The sequence below is a fragment of the Ambystoma mexicanum genome, chromosome 1q (genome assembly GCF_040938575.1).
Source record: "Ambystoma mexicanum isolate Mex_15411 chromosome 1q, UKY_AmexF1_1, whole genome shotgun sequence".
NCBI classification, from domain to species: Eukaryota; Metazoa; Chordata; class Amphibia; order Caudata; family Ambystomatidae; genus Ambystoma; species Ambystoma mexicanum.
In genome coordinates this window covers 434,976,205-434,990,394 of record NC_090922.1, presented here as the reverse complement: position 1 = coordinate 434,990,394, position 14,190 = coordinate 434,976,205, and the positions used below count along the sequence as shown (strand labels likewise).

The 14,190-nt window shown below is 48.1% G+C and overlaps 1 long non-coding RNA gene across 1 annotated transcript; it reads left to right on the top strand.

Moving 5' to 3' along the window:
* Positions 1–203: 203 nt before the first annotated feature.
* On the top strand, positions 204–3,349 carry LOC138528354 (uncharacterized). The gene is made up of 2 exons (XR_011284126.1): positions 204–1,233; positions 2,089–3,349. It is a non-coding gene; the product is annotated as an uncharacterized lncRNA (long non-coding RNA).
* The last annotated feature ends 10,841 nt before the right edge of the window (positions 3,350–14,190 follow it).

Below are 14,190 nucleotides of genomic sequence, written 5' to 3'. Positions count from 1 at the left end.
GCCTGGGGGCAGTTGAAGGGGTGGAGCGGTTTCGGGTATTTGTGCAAAATGGGGAAAACAGGATGGGGGCAGATAGGGAGCAGAGGATGTGGCAGTTGGAGAAGTGGTGGGGCATTTGAAGGGAGAAGGTGTGTGGGGCAGTTTGGGGATAAGGGTGGCGGGTGCAGGTAAGGGTTCTCCCTTACCTGCACCCGCCACCCTTCTCCCCAAACATTAGTTGGAGAATGAGATGTGGGGCCAGTAGAGGGGGAAAAGGCAGTAGGGTCCTGTGGGCAGTTGAGGGTGGAGCATTTGATGGATAAGGGGGTAGTTGGGGTGAATGGTGGCTGGGAGTAGTTGATGGAGAAGGAGGCAGTTTGAGAAGGGGGTGGTGCAGCTGTTGAGGGAGAAAGGGGCAGTTGGGGGGTGGTGGGGTAGTTGATGGAAAAGGATGCACTTGGGGGAGAGGGAGCAGGTAGGGGATGAATGAGGTGGGGCATTTCACAGTTAAGGGGCAAAGAGTGGATGGGAGTAGTTGACGGGGAAGCGGCTGGTGGGGCAGTCGAGGAGGAGAGGCCATTTGGGGGTGAAGGGAGATGGGGAGTATGTTGGGAGAGATGGTGCACAGTTTCAGTGTCTTTATATTTCAATTTGAACTTCCATCTTAGGTCAACTAGTGTGGAGTAAAACCGCTCAAATAAACAAGCCAATATGTAGTACACACACAGGCTTGAATGCTTTTATTGTTGCTGGGAATGAGTGCAGCACTTAAATATTTTAATACATATTTTAATACAGTTACTCATTCACCACACAAAGGGGGGGGGCGTATGGTGCTAAAATACACATATACACTGATTAAAAACATTTTCTTGGCAAAGGACATCTCTTTTAATGGTGTTACGAGCACAAGAAGATTGTCCTAGTGGCTTTTTCGGGGGATTGCTCATTCCTCAGGGCTGTCTGTCCTTAACAGGAAGGCACCGAAAAGCGGAAGTTTTACTTTGGTCTCGAGGGATTAGAATGTCTGATCACTGTTTTCAAAACTGAAGATTACTGTTTTTCTGAATCTGGGTCATTCAGTTTAAGAACTACAGCCATGAGATGGATGTTCAAAGGGCCCCAAAGAAAAAGCAAGAGGCCAAGGCGACGACGAGAGAAAGGCACTCTGCACTGAACGTCCGGCTCTTTCTCAAGAAACTTTTCTTCAAACTCCTGGAAAACTGCTACAATCATCTCATATATATTGTGAAGGTGAGTTGGGCCTGTTGGGATTGGAGTACTGTGAGCGTAATGGCAAGGGCAGGAACGGTGAGAGCGCACTGACACATGGGGGTTCACTCTTGCCAACTGAGACTAGCAAGACATAAGCGAAGAGCCCAGTGTTGGAGCTCTGTTCCGCACTACACTGGTCACAGCACTGGCTATTCACCTCACAACTTGTCTCAGTGTGAACTAGCTGAAGCAGCAAGTTTGCTGCACCAGTTCTAAATCGAGTGGCTGAAGGCAGACCTGGTTAAGACATTTCTATTACACCAGTAGTGGGTTTACTACTCCAATTAAGTTATTAACGCTCAGAAGACTGTTTTGAAAAAAAATGCACCGTTTGTTGGGATGGCTTGATTAATACGAGCTCAAAGAGTTCCCATGAGAAGGTATTTTGGGGCAAGCGCAGGATCTGGGTGTAAATGGCTATAGGGATTAGCATGGCCATGGCCAGTCAATAAGTGGGCAAATAACCAAACATCTGCATGCTTTGTGTCCCTCCTTTTATGACATTCCCCCCTAGCTGTACTCTATTCCAGTAGTTTCAGTGACACCCGATAGCCCTCAACTGACTCTCTGGGCAGGGTCAGGGCGCCCATCTGACTTCCTGGCTGGTTCTCAGGTTCTCCTTCCCTGTTACTCCCTGGGCTGGATCTCCACCTGACACCATTGCTCACTGGTAGGGGCAGTGGACCAAGTTGTAATTGTGTCTTCTCCCACTGTTACCGCAGTGTGATATCCTGCGCAATTTGCCTTATTGTTCTTGTCTACGCTGTTAGTTAGTCTGATGGCCAGAAAGTAGGTGCCTTTAACTTTTGTTTTTTGTTTTTTTTTAAATTGTAGAACAGTTACAAGCCACGCAAAGACACAATCAGTTGGCAATACATCATTTGCAGGCATCACTGGCGGCGCTTACCAGGACCGATTCATTACCAGAATCAGTGGAGAAGTCGTTGGGAATGGACACTGGATCATCCACACAACAGAAGGTGATATTCCCCTCATAACAGAACCATTCCCAATTTAAAAACTGTAGTTAACTTATTTTTGAGAGTACCTTTTCCGCATTGAGTGGACACCATATATAGATGGTGGCCGTTACGCGAGAGCTGTTGGTGTATCAATTCGCTACTGCATGAACAAATTCTATTCTAGACTAATAAGTCATTTGTTTCTAATACATTTTAAAACCTGTCCCTCACATTCATTGCACATTGGCCATTCCTGGTTTCCACGCATAATAGGGGTAATTAAAGGCAGGGAGTGGGTATTATCTTTGGAGAGTTGTATATTTGTTAGTCCATTCGAGTATGTAACAAATCAGTGATGCATGGTTTTCAGGCAGGAGGCGTTGGGTCACCCATGTAAGCAAGGTGTGCTTTGGTATATCTGGGGTCATGTGTTTCCGGACCTTCTGGTTATGTTAATTAGCAAAGGGTTTAAAAGACTATTTCCCCACATCCACTTATGCTTTCTATTTCTAACTGTGTGATAGTTTCTAATTTAAAAGTCAAACTGTTGTATCTACACAATGAATCTGTCAATCTTGTTTCTGCATGATTGTCCTGTCTCCCATCCCCACCGACTCAGTGCCTGGCTCAACATCTCCTCAAAGACATTTTAACCCCTTTGACCATTAAAGACCATAAATCTTCTGAATGCAGCCATAGAAAACCATGATTCATTTTCAGTTCAAATCTCTTTTAAGCCTGTTTCAACCGTTGTGTACAAATGCATTTAAATGTAGTGACACATTTGTAGGTTGACATTTTAACATTTGTTAATCCTGTATTTATTCTACAATAAGTAATTTAACAATGCCTCTTCTGATGTCCATTTATATTCATATATCCTTTCTTGTTTTTGTAGAATGTTTGAGATCTGTCTGCAAGGCTAACGGTTGGCCTACTATGGACGGCCAGGTGATGAGAAGGAAGCTTGCCACCAAAATCTGCAATGCCAGAAGAGGCCTAAAGAAGACACCGCCTTTCGAAATGCAGGATCAATGATTATTCATTTGTATTTTTGCAAACTGATTTATTCTTATAGAATACAGCTATGCCGTTAAACTGCATTTGTTAAATAAAACATTTTTTGAACACTTTCTGAGCCTATGTTTGATTGAAGACATCTTATAGCCACAGCAATACTATAATAAAATATCAACAATGTATAGCTGCAGTATTTTACTATCATAATAATGTTGGCTGCTCTCAGTGATATTGGGTGAAGTGACTGGCGGCAGTTTGTCATGCAGGTAGACCTTTAACAGATTCTGTTTAGGTCACTGGAAGTGTGTGTTTCAATGCAGTGCTTTGTAATTTTGGGTGTGAGGCCCTGTTGGCTAGAGGTGAGAATTGAAATTAGGGAGTTTACAGGTTGGTTCGTGACATGGGAGGGGGCGGTTGTAGTTTTGTGCACTAAATCGGTGAACTTGGTTAAAAACATTTGGGTGCTCTAGCAAAGATGGACAGTGACAGCTGCAAAATTCATTAGATTTATTTCCAGTAAACTATCCATAAGTCTAACGAGTCATTCTAAAGTAATGCCACCAATCTTACTCAAAAGGAATACATCCTTGGGTAATCAAACCCCTTTTCCTAAATGTTTTGGAAGCATCTTGAAATCTTTTAAACTCATCATGGAGTGGTCTGCAAGAATCATTCACAATTCAAAACCCATCCTAAAGTTCTCATGCAACCATCCTGAAGTAATCCCCACCCATCCTGAAGTTGTCATGGAGTCATCCTAGAGTAATCCAAAATCATCGTGGAGTAATCCCCACCCATCCTGAAGTTGTCATGGAGTCATCCTAGAGTAATCGGAAGTCATCCTGGAGTAATCCCAACTCATCCTGAAGTTGTCATGGAGTCATCCTAGAGTCATCCAAAGTCATCCAGGAGTAATCCCCACTCATCCTGAAGTTGACATGGAGTCATCCTGGAGTAATCCAAGATCATCACTGGAAGTAATCCAAACTCATCCTGTAGTAGTTTCTGTGATAACTCTAGAGTCATCATCTCATTACATATTTTGGCCTGTTGGAATACTTCGGATGATCTTCCTGAACTATCCATGGATGACTCTAGAATGGAGTCATCGGATGACTCCAGAATGATTCCAGGATGATCTTCCTTTTTGACTTGGGTATCCCTATGCTCCTCCTATTTTTTGCATCCTAACCTATTTCCGTTAGAGCAGAGCATACATGTTCCCTATGTTTTACTTATGTTGGGCCACGTAGTGCTCCGAGCAGGGACCCTGTGCTGACTGCATTCTTTGCAAGCCTTTCTCTCTTTTCCAGCCTTTTGCACGTGGTTCTCACTAAGGCACTGAGGTGAGCACTATTGTTTTTTGCACCGTGCTACCAGGTTTGCTAGCTTAGTCGCTTTTCTCTGTCTGCAGGCAGCGCGCATGGTGGGTTTTACAGATGTGGCGTGCCGAGCGAAGGGTGGGGGGGGGGGCAGCTTGCCCACTCCCCAGTGGCTCTTTCAGTAGCCAGACCGGGACATTTGGGCTGGCCGGCACCTTAATGCGGGTGATACACGGAAAAGGTGTCCGGCTTCTAGGAGGACAATGAATGATTGTGCCTGGCAGCAGGACACCTCCTGTTCTGCAATCCTCCTTGACAATATGGCTGCCAAAACAAAGGTGTCCCGCTGCCAGGACAAGGACGGTGCTGAGCAGGAGCACACCACACGTGAAACAGGTGTATGTGTCCCAACCCGCTCGAAGTCACTGCAGCAGCTGGAGCAGGACACGGACACCAGTGCTCCTGTGTGCCCCTCCAGTTCCAGTCCGAGCACATTCACTACTAGTCCGACTTCAGAAAGAAGTCAGATCATTTCTTTCTGCACATAGGAGCACTGTCTGGTGACGTACTTTTCTGGGCATCTATCATACATGCACAGATGCGTTGTAATGCCACATTAAGAAAGGGCTAGACTGGCTGCCCCCAAATGCCAGACCAAGTATGATTTGTGTTATTTCTTGGCTAGACTGAATTTGGGGGCATTTCAGGGACAGCGTCCGGGCCTCTCAATTTTTTCAAATGAAATGGGCCTCGAGCCTCAGGGGGGTCCCCAGCAACTGCCCCCATATTGCCAGTCAAATAGTCTTGTAACATGGTGTTAAGACGGATTTCTGAACTCTGTCCTGGCGGCGCAGAAGTTCAGAAGGCCAACCTAATTACTTGGAACAGGGTAACCTCTGGACAAGCCAGACCAATCAGGGTAGCGATCGCAGCGGTCAAGACTAGGTCTCAAGACGGGTGAGGGGGACTGAAAGCCCGCAATGAGCACACAAAGCAAGGACACTTACAAACTACTCCAAACAGGTGTTATATTAAAAATATATACACATTTATTCCAAGGCCTTTAAAACAATGACTGTAGCGAGAAATCACAATACAACTCTAGTAAACCAACACATACCAATACATTATATATACAAATACAAACAAGTCTCAAGCGTAAGATGCACGAAATGTGTAGTCCACCTAAAAGGGAAGGAAAACAGGCAGTGCGAAATAATGCTTAGACCCAGTCCGCCTTCAGAGGCACCTAACTAAAAGGAAGTCCGAGCCCTACGAAGAATGGAGCCTGGTGCTCAAAAGTACCTGCACACGCTGGTGCCAACGGGCAAAAAGGGGAGTCTCTTCGAGGGAATCAGGCAGTTCAGTTTAGTGCACAAATGAAGAAGAACAGAGTTCCGCGACTCAAGCGCAGCCTCCACTGTGGGCAGAAGCAGAGCGCGAGTACGGAAAGGCGTGCTGTTTTGACACAGCGGGGAAAAGCTATGGGCTCCTGCAGGAGGGCGACCAGTTCCTAGTTATGCTACTCACCGGTCCCCGATGCAAGCAGACCCAGGCTTCTCCGCGTCAGTTTCAGTCGCTGGCAGGTTCAGGAGAGCAGGGGACGTCTCGTCGTCGTGTAGATTCTGCAGCAGCAGAGTTGAGTTAAATATGTCCCAAACGAAGTGAACCCGCACAGTTTGTTACCACAGCAGGGCAACTGAGCGGCCGTGTGTACCTCAGCCAAATGTACACTACTCACTTCAGACCTGGGAACGCCAAGTGTACGAATCGTGTGAGAGTGACAAGGACTCGAAATACGACACAACCTGGCGGCAGTTACAGAGCAAGATTCCTGTGTAGGCTGGTCAGTCTGCTGGATGGCCCAGAGACACTTCCAAAGGCTTACGAACAGGAGATGGTGAAGATGCCGAGAATAGCTGTCCCCGCTATTCCAAGGGTCGAAGTACCAGTACAGGCCTTCTCGTTCGATCAGAGGTAAAAAGAGTTTCACAAGGCGATAGCAGTGCAGAAGAGCAGTCCTTCAGCGGGTCACCAACGATTCCTCGGTTCAGCCTCGTGGTTGCAGGATACTTGGCTCCTGTATTCCTTTGTTCGTGAGAACTCAGGAGATCGACATGGTAGTGGCGTTTCCAGCCCCCTCTTATCCACGGTTCCCTTCGTGCCAGAGATCCGCTCATCAACACTCAGACCATACGTGGACCTATCATGGACCACGGTGGTCCCAGGCATTCACACCACCCTAGACTCTCTGGCACCCAGGATGTGTATTGGGACCAGACATCCCAGCCCACATCCTGGAGGCACACACAAGGCCTGTAGAAGCCAGCGAAAGCATCCGTGTTTCGCGGGAAAGTACATGCCCAAATAAGGAAGGCCCGGGTCGGCTCGACCTGGGGAAGGTGAAGGGAGCAAGACGGTCAGCGGACAGGACAAAGGAGCCTCGGGGTCTGGCCATTTTGGGAGCCAGGCCACCATTTTGGGCTAAGCGCGAGAAGCGCGCTTAAAACGCCAAAAGGAGCTCAAAACACAAGAAACGATCCCTGCCAGCATTCCCGTCCGTGATTCACTTGCACCGATCAGTTACAATCCAAAAAGAGTATCTAGGGCCTGTAGAAGGCTAGAGACCCAAGAGAGCACTAACTTAGCTTACAGTGACCTCTTGTGTCATGTTGCACGAAAGCCGAAACATGATAAAAGAAACTACGGAAAACAGCGTTTCCCGGTACTGACTGTCTTAAGGGCATGTCAGTTTCCCCGTAAGAATGGAGCGAAAGCCCAGAGGAGTGCGGCAGAAGGCTGCACTTCTGTGGCAAAGTCTAGATCATGGTGAAAAACAACATCAAAAAGTTTAGGGGTTGCCACATGGAAGGAAAATTACCCACAATTACGAAATCTTTCCTAACACTCGCCCTTCCCAGACTATGGACAGGGGCAACTAATCCACCCCTGGATGAGTCTCTTGTTCAGGTCGGTTAAACATTCTGGACAACCCATCAGCATTGCTATGTTGGACACCTGGCCTATGCTCAATAGTGAAGTCGAAGCCTTGTAGACTTATGGACCACCTGAGCAACTTTGGATTCTCCCCCTTCATGTTCATTAGCCACTTTAAGGGCTTATGGTCAGTTTGCACAGTGAAGTGGGTCCCATAGAGGTAGGGCCTCAGCTTCCGTAGGGCCCACACAACAGAGAAACATTCTTTCTCTACCGTGGACCATCTGAGCTCTCTGTCCTTAAGCTGGCGACTAATAAAACCAATAGGGTGTTCCTTACCCTTCTCATCTACTTGCGATAGTACAGCTCCTATCCCAGTGTCAGAGGCGTCTGTCTGCACGATAAAAGGTCTTTGATAATCAGGGGCCCTGAGGACAGGGGCCTGGCACAAGGAGTCTTTTAAGCCGTTGAAGGCCTTCTCACACTCGTCGGTCCAAGTTACCTTCTTGGGTTTCTTCGAAGTGGTGAGGGCAGTCAGAGGGGCAGCTATGATGCCATAGTCTGCCACGAAGTTTCGGTAATACCTCGTGAGGCCTAAGAAGGCTCTCACTTGGGTCTGTGTAGTGGGGGTAGGCCAGTCTTGTACTGCTTGTACTTTACTGGGAAGAGGCTGTATCCTCCCTCCACCTATTTCATGTCCAAGGTAAACCACTGAGCCTTGTCCAATCTGGCATTTACTAGCCTTTATGGTCAAGTGTGCTTTCTGAAGAGCCTGGAGCACAATCCCGAGGTGTTTCACATGGTCTTCCCAAGTGGCACTGAAAACTGCTATATCGTCCAGATATGCAAGACAGAATTCGTCCAACCCATTCAAAACATGATTCACAAGCCTCTGGAAAGTGGCAGGTGCATTTTTCAACCCGAACCGCATTACCCTGAATTGGTAAAGGCCGTCTGGAGTAGAAAACGCTGTCTTCTCCTTGGCATGTTCTGCTAAAGCTATTTGCCAATAGCCAGCACTGAGGTCAAACGTGCTGAGGTACTTGGAGGCACCCAAAGTATCCACCAGCTCATCTGTTCGAGGCAAGGGGTGTGCATCTGTCTTGGTGACAGCATTCAGAGCCCTGTAATCCACGCAGAACCTCAATTCAGAAGTGCCTGCCTTTGGAACCAAAACCACAGGGCTGGACCAAGGACTACTAGAGGGTTCAATCACCCCAAGGTCTAACATCTTGTTCACCTCGGTCTTAATATAAGACCGTACTTTGTCTGACATCCTGTATCCCCTACTTTTGGTAGGTACACTGTCTCCTGTGTCTATGTAATGTTTGCACCAAGGTGTCAAACCAGGCGACTGTGAAAACAGGGGGGAAAACTGCCTAAGCAAACTTTTCACCTCAGCCTGCTGATCAGAAGTCAGGTGAGGGGCCACTCGGACACCCTCAAAGGAGCTATCTGAAGGACCGCTTTGGAACAGGTCGGGGAGAGGTTCAGACTCCTCTTCCTCAACATCTGAAGCCAGTAGCAGTGCTGCGATTTCGACTCTTGGGACGAAAGCCTTCAGCCTATTTACCTGAAACACGTTTGGAGCCTGTCCAGGCCTTCCAAGATCCACTAAATAGTTAACCTCACCCAGGGGCTCCACCACTGTGTAAGGGCCTGACCATTTGTCCTGTAAAGCTCGAGGCCTTATGGGATTCATGATCAGGACTTGCTGACCAGGTGTAAAGTTGATGAGGGAAGCTTTCTGGTCGTACCAATGTTTCACCAGCGCTTGTCCTGCCTTCAATTTATCACTAGCCAAGCCCATCAGAAGTACCATCCATTTTCTGAGCCCCAGCACATAATCTACTACATTGGTAGTAACAGGGGGAGTGGGCATCTCCCATCCCTCTTTGACTATGGCTAAGGGTCCCCGTACAGGATGACCGAACAGAAGTTCGAAGGGGCTGAAGCCAACCCCCTCCTGTGGTACCTCTCGGTAGGCAAACAGTAAGCATGGTAAAAGAAGATCCCATTTTCTTCTCTGAGGTTCTTCCAGAGCACCAATCATGCTCTTTAACGTTCTGTTGAAATGTTCCACCAGACCATTGGTCTGGGGGTGGTATGCAGAAGAGAACTTGTAGGTGACCCCACATTCTTTCCACATAGCCTGCATATACTTTGACATAAAGTTGCTGCCACGATCCGACACAACTTCTTTAGGGAAGCCAACCCTAGTAAATATGCCAAGTAACGCTTTTGCAACTGACTTGGCAGTTACAGTTTTCAATGGAATGGCCTCAGGATATCTGGTTGCATGGTCGACCAGCATCAGGATAAACTTATTGCCTGAGGATGTTTGCGGGTCAAGGGGACCAACAATGTTGATCCCTACCCTTTCGAATGGTATTCCCACAACTGGGAGTGGTACCAATGGAGCTTGGATTGTCGAGCCAACCATACCAGATAACTGGCAGGAGGCACAACTCCTGCAGTGACTTTCTACTTGCACCCCCATCTTGGGCCAGTAGAAGTGCATGGATAACCTTTGCTTGGTCCTCTTAATACCAAGGTGACCAGCAAGGGGCACTTCATGCGCCAACTGCAGGAGGAAGGGCCTAACAGCAAGGGGAACCACCAACCTCCTATGGTCTCCTTCTGTAGACTCTGTGGGCTCACTATACAGGAGTCCACCTTCCCAATAAATCCGATGGGTCCATGGAGGTTCACCCTCAAGCTGGGAGCAGGCCTGTCTCCTTAGGCCTTACAGAGATGGGCACTCACGTTGGCCTTTACTGAATTCGTCCCTATCAGGACCACCTTCTACTAACAAGTCTTTTAGTTCAGGATGGTCGCTGGGGTCAAATACTTCAGGCATCGCCACCTCCTCGTCAGGCCCGGGCGATTGACCAACTTCCTCCATCGCAGTGGTAGGCGAGCTCGGGGGAATATTCTCTTTCCCTCGACTTGACTTGTTTACTCCTTTCGCCTTGGGTTTCCCCTTCGGCTGGGGCGGCGTATTGGTCTTGGCCAATGCTGCCCGTGCTTGAGACCGTGTGTAGGGTCTTTCGGCAGTGTCTCCTACGAGCCCTAAAGCTCTGAGATCATTACCTAACAAGACCTTTCCTGGGACGTTTCTCTGAATGCTCACTGGAATCCTGACTGCTGTACCATTTAAAGTAAGATTTACAGATATTACTGGGAACATATGGAGTGGGCCGTCAGCCAATTTAGTGGGCATCAGAGTAGCTCTGGCAACTTCCTCTGAGTCTACCAAGGTAGAATCCACTACAGTTCGACTGCACCCACTATCCCTAAGAGCTGGAGTATCTACTCCATTGATCAGCACGCTGTCTTTAAAGTAGTGCTTGGTATTATCTGGAATCCTAGCATAAGCCTCTGCGACTTTAGGCTCCCAGGAACCCAGGGAAACTAAAACTACCTCAGCTTCTATCCCGCTGGGAAATAAGTCTGAGGAGAAGGATGCTCCTGTAATCTCTTCTTCCTCGTAGGAGGAGAAGGCCAGATAAGCGGAGTGGACCCCCAAAGGTTTAACCTTACATGGGGATCCCCCTTCAGGTGGTCAGTTGCTCCACAAGCAAAACAAGATCCATTGGGTCTGTTTACATAGGGAGGCTTATTGTAACCAGAGTTCTGTTTCGGAGGCTGACCTCCACTACCCTGTGAGTTCTCTTGTGTCTTACCCTTATTTTTCTTTTTGTGGCCCTTTTGAGAAGAAGATTTATCAGATTCTCCACCCTCCTTATCTTTGGGCTTTTTCCCTTCCTCCTGCTTACCAGGATGAGTTTTGTCCTTATGGGACACTCGATGTGACACCCATAAGTCTGCTGCAATGGCCAGCTTTTTAGGATCTATCTCCTTCGAATCGGCCAAATGCTGCTTAAGCTCCGGGGAAGAAGATGCAAAAATGTGTTCCAGCATGACAAGATTTATCATGCCTTCAAAGGTAGAAACCTTATAACCTTCGACCCAGCCAGTTAAGTTTTTTAAGGATTCAGTTACATAAGATACCCAAGTACCACCTTCTTTTTTCTTATACTCTCTGAATCGTTTCAAATATTGGGCCGGAGTCTTTCCAAACTTTAAAATGAGAGTTTGCTTTAACATTGCGAAATCAGCTCGCTCAGCCTTCGACATTTCCATAATGGCACTACAGCCAGAATGGGGCAGTCTGCTGAGTAACCAGGCAATCTTATCAGCATTGTCAACTTCTTGAACTTCACATGCATACTCAAACGTATTCAGCCAGTCCATAATGTCATTCTTTCCTCATACACACTGAGCAGATCTTTCGGAAACCGTGGATGAGAGGAGGCCCCAGACCCATGTCCAGGACCTTGGACCCATTTGCAACCTGAAGCTTGGCCAGTTCCAACTGGTGATCCCTGTATTTCTGTTTTTCTGCCTGTTCGATTTTTAGTTTGGCTATGCTGAATTCAAGCTCCTTCTGCCTAAACCGCAGCTCTTGCTTCTTGAATTCAAGCATAGCCTCCCCATCAGCACTGGCAGAGGAAACATTAGACATCACATCCTCCCTGTCCTCGTGGTCGCGGTGGATCAGTGCAGCGGCAGAACCGTCGTTTCTACCAGTGAGAGCAGCCCCACCTCCTTCCGCACTGTCCTCAGAAGTTATAGCGTCAAGCTGCGCTTCTTGCCACGCCACGATTCTTTGGATCATATCCAATTTCGTGCCTTGAGAGGAAACACCTCTCTCCGCACACATCTTTTTCAATGTTTCTGATTTGGAAGCATTTAAAGTTAACAAGGTATTTGTTTCCATACTGTTAGATAGGACTATGGCCTTTTTAAAGTTAAACTATAACAATTCACTACATGTCCTGGTAGGAATAACTTGAAATGCCTTAGTTCGTGCGCAACACTGGATACCTTCAGTCGTATCCCACTGCTGTACACCAATTTGTTAAAACGGATTTCTGAACTCTGTCCTGGCGGCGCAGAAGTTCAGAAGGCCAACCTAATTACTTGGAACAGGGTAACCTCTGGACAAGCCAGACCAATCAGGGTAGCGATCGCGGCGGTCAAGACTAGGTCTCAAGAGGGGTGAGGGTGACTGAAAGCCCGCAATGAGCACACAAAGCAAGGACACTTACAAACTACTCCAAACAGGTGTTATATTAAAAATATACACACATTTATTCCAAGGCCTTTAAAACAATGACCGTAGTGAGAAATCACAATACAACTCTAGTAAACCAACACATACATACCAATACAATATATATACGAATACAAACAAGTCTCAAGCATTAGAAGCACGAAATGTGTAGTCCACCTAAAAGGGAAGGAAAACAGGCAGTGCGAAATAATGCTTAGACCCAGTCCGCCTTCAGAGGCACCTAACTAAAAAGAAGTCCGAGCCCTACGAAGAGTGGAGCCTTGTGCTCAAAAGTACCTGCACACGCTGATGCCAACGGGCAAAAAGGGGAGTCTCTTCGAGGGAATCAGGCAGTTCAGTTTAGTGCACAAATGAAGAAGAACAGAGTTCCGCGACTCAAGCGCAGCCTCCACTGTGGGCAGAAGCAGAGCGCGAGTATGGAAAGGCGTGCTGTTTTGACACAGCGGGGAAAAGCTATGGGCTCCTGCAGGAGGGCGACCAGTTCCTAGCTATGCTACTCACCGGTCCCAGATGCAAGCAGACACAGGCTTCTCCGCGTCAGTTTCAGTCACTGGCAGGTTCAGGAGAGCAGGGGACGTCTCGTCGTCGTGTAGATTCTGCATCAGCAGAGTTGAGTTAAAGATGTCCCAAACGAAGTGAACCCGCACAGTTTGTTACCACAGCAGGGCAACTGAGCGGCCGTGTGTATCTCAGCCAAATGTACACTACTCACTTCAGACCTGGGAACGCCAAGTGTACGAATCGTGTGAGAGTGACAAGGACTCAAAATACTACACAACCTGGCGGCGGTTACAGAGCAAGACTCCTGTGTAGGCTGGTCAGTCTTCTGGATGGCCCAGAGACACTTCCGAAGGCTTACGAACAGGAGATGGTGAAGATGCCGAGAATAGCTGTCCCCGCTATTCCAAGGGTCGAAGTACCAGTACAGGCCTTCTCGTTCGATCAGAGGTAAAAAGGGTTTCACAAGGCGACAGCAGTGCAGAGGAGCAGTCCTTCAGCAGGTCACCAGCGATTCCTCGGTTCAGCCTCGTGGTTGCAGGATACTTGGCTCCTGTATTCCTTCGTTCGTGAGAACTCAGGAGATCGACATAGTAGTGGCGTTTCCAGCCCCCTCTTATCCACGGTTCCCTTCGTGCCAAAACGGAGGGGACCCAATGGGAGATCCGCTCATCAACACTCACACCATACGTGGACCTATCACGGACCACGGTGGTCCCAGGCATTCACACCACCCTAGACTCTCTGGCACCCAGGATGTGTATTGGGACCAGACATCCCAGCCCACATCCTGGAGGCACACACAAGGCCTGTAGAAGCCCGCGAAAACATCCGTGTTTCGCGGGAAAGTACATGCCCAAATAAGGAAGGCCCCGGGTCGGCTCGACCTGGGGAAGGTGAAGGGAGCAAGACGGTCAGCGGACAGGACAAAGGAGCCTCGTGGTCTGGCCATTTTGGAAGCCATGCCACCATTTTGGGCTAAGCGCGAGAAACGCGCTTAAAACGCCAAAAGGAGCTCAAAACACAAGAAACGATCGCTGCCACCATTCCCGTCCGT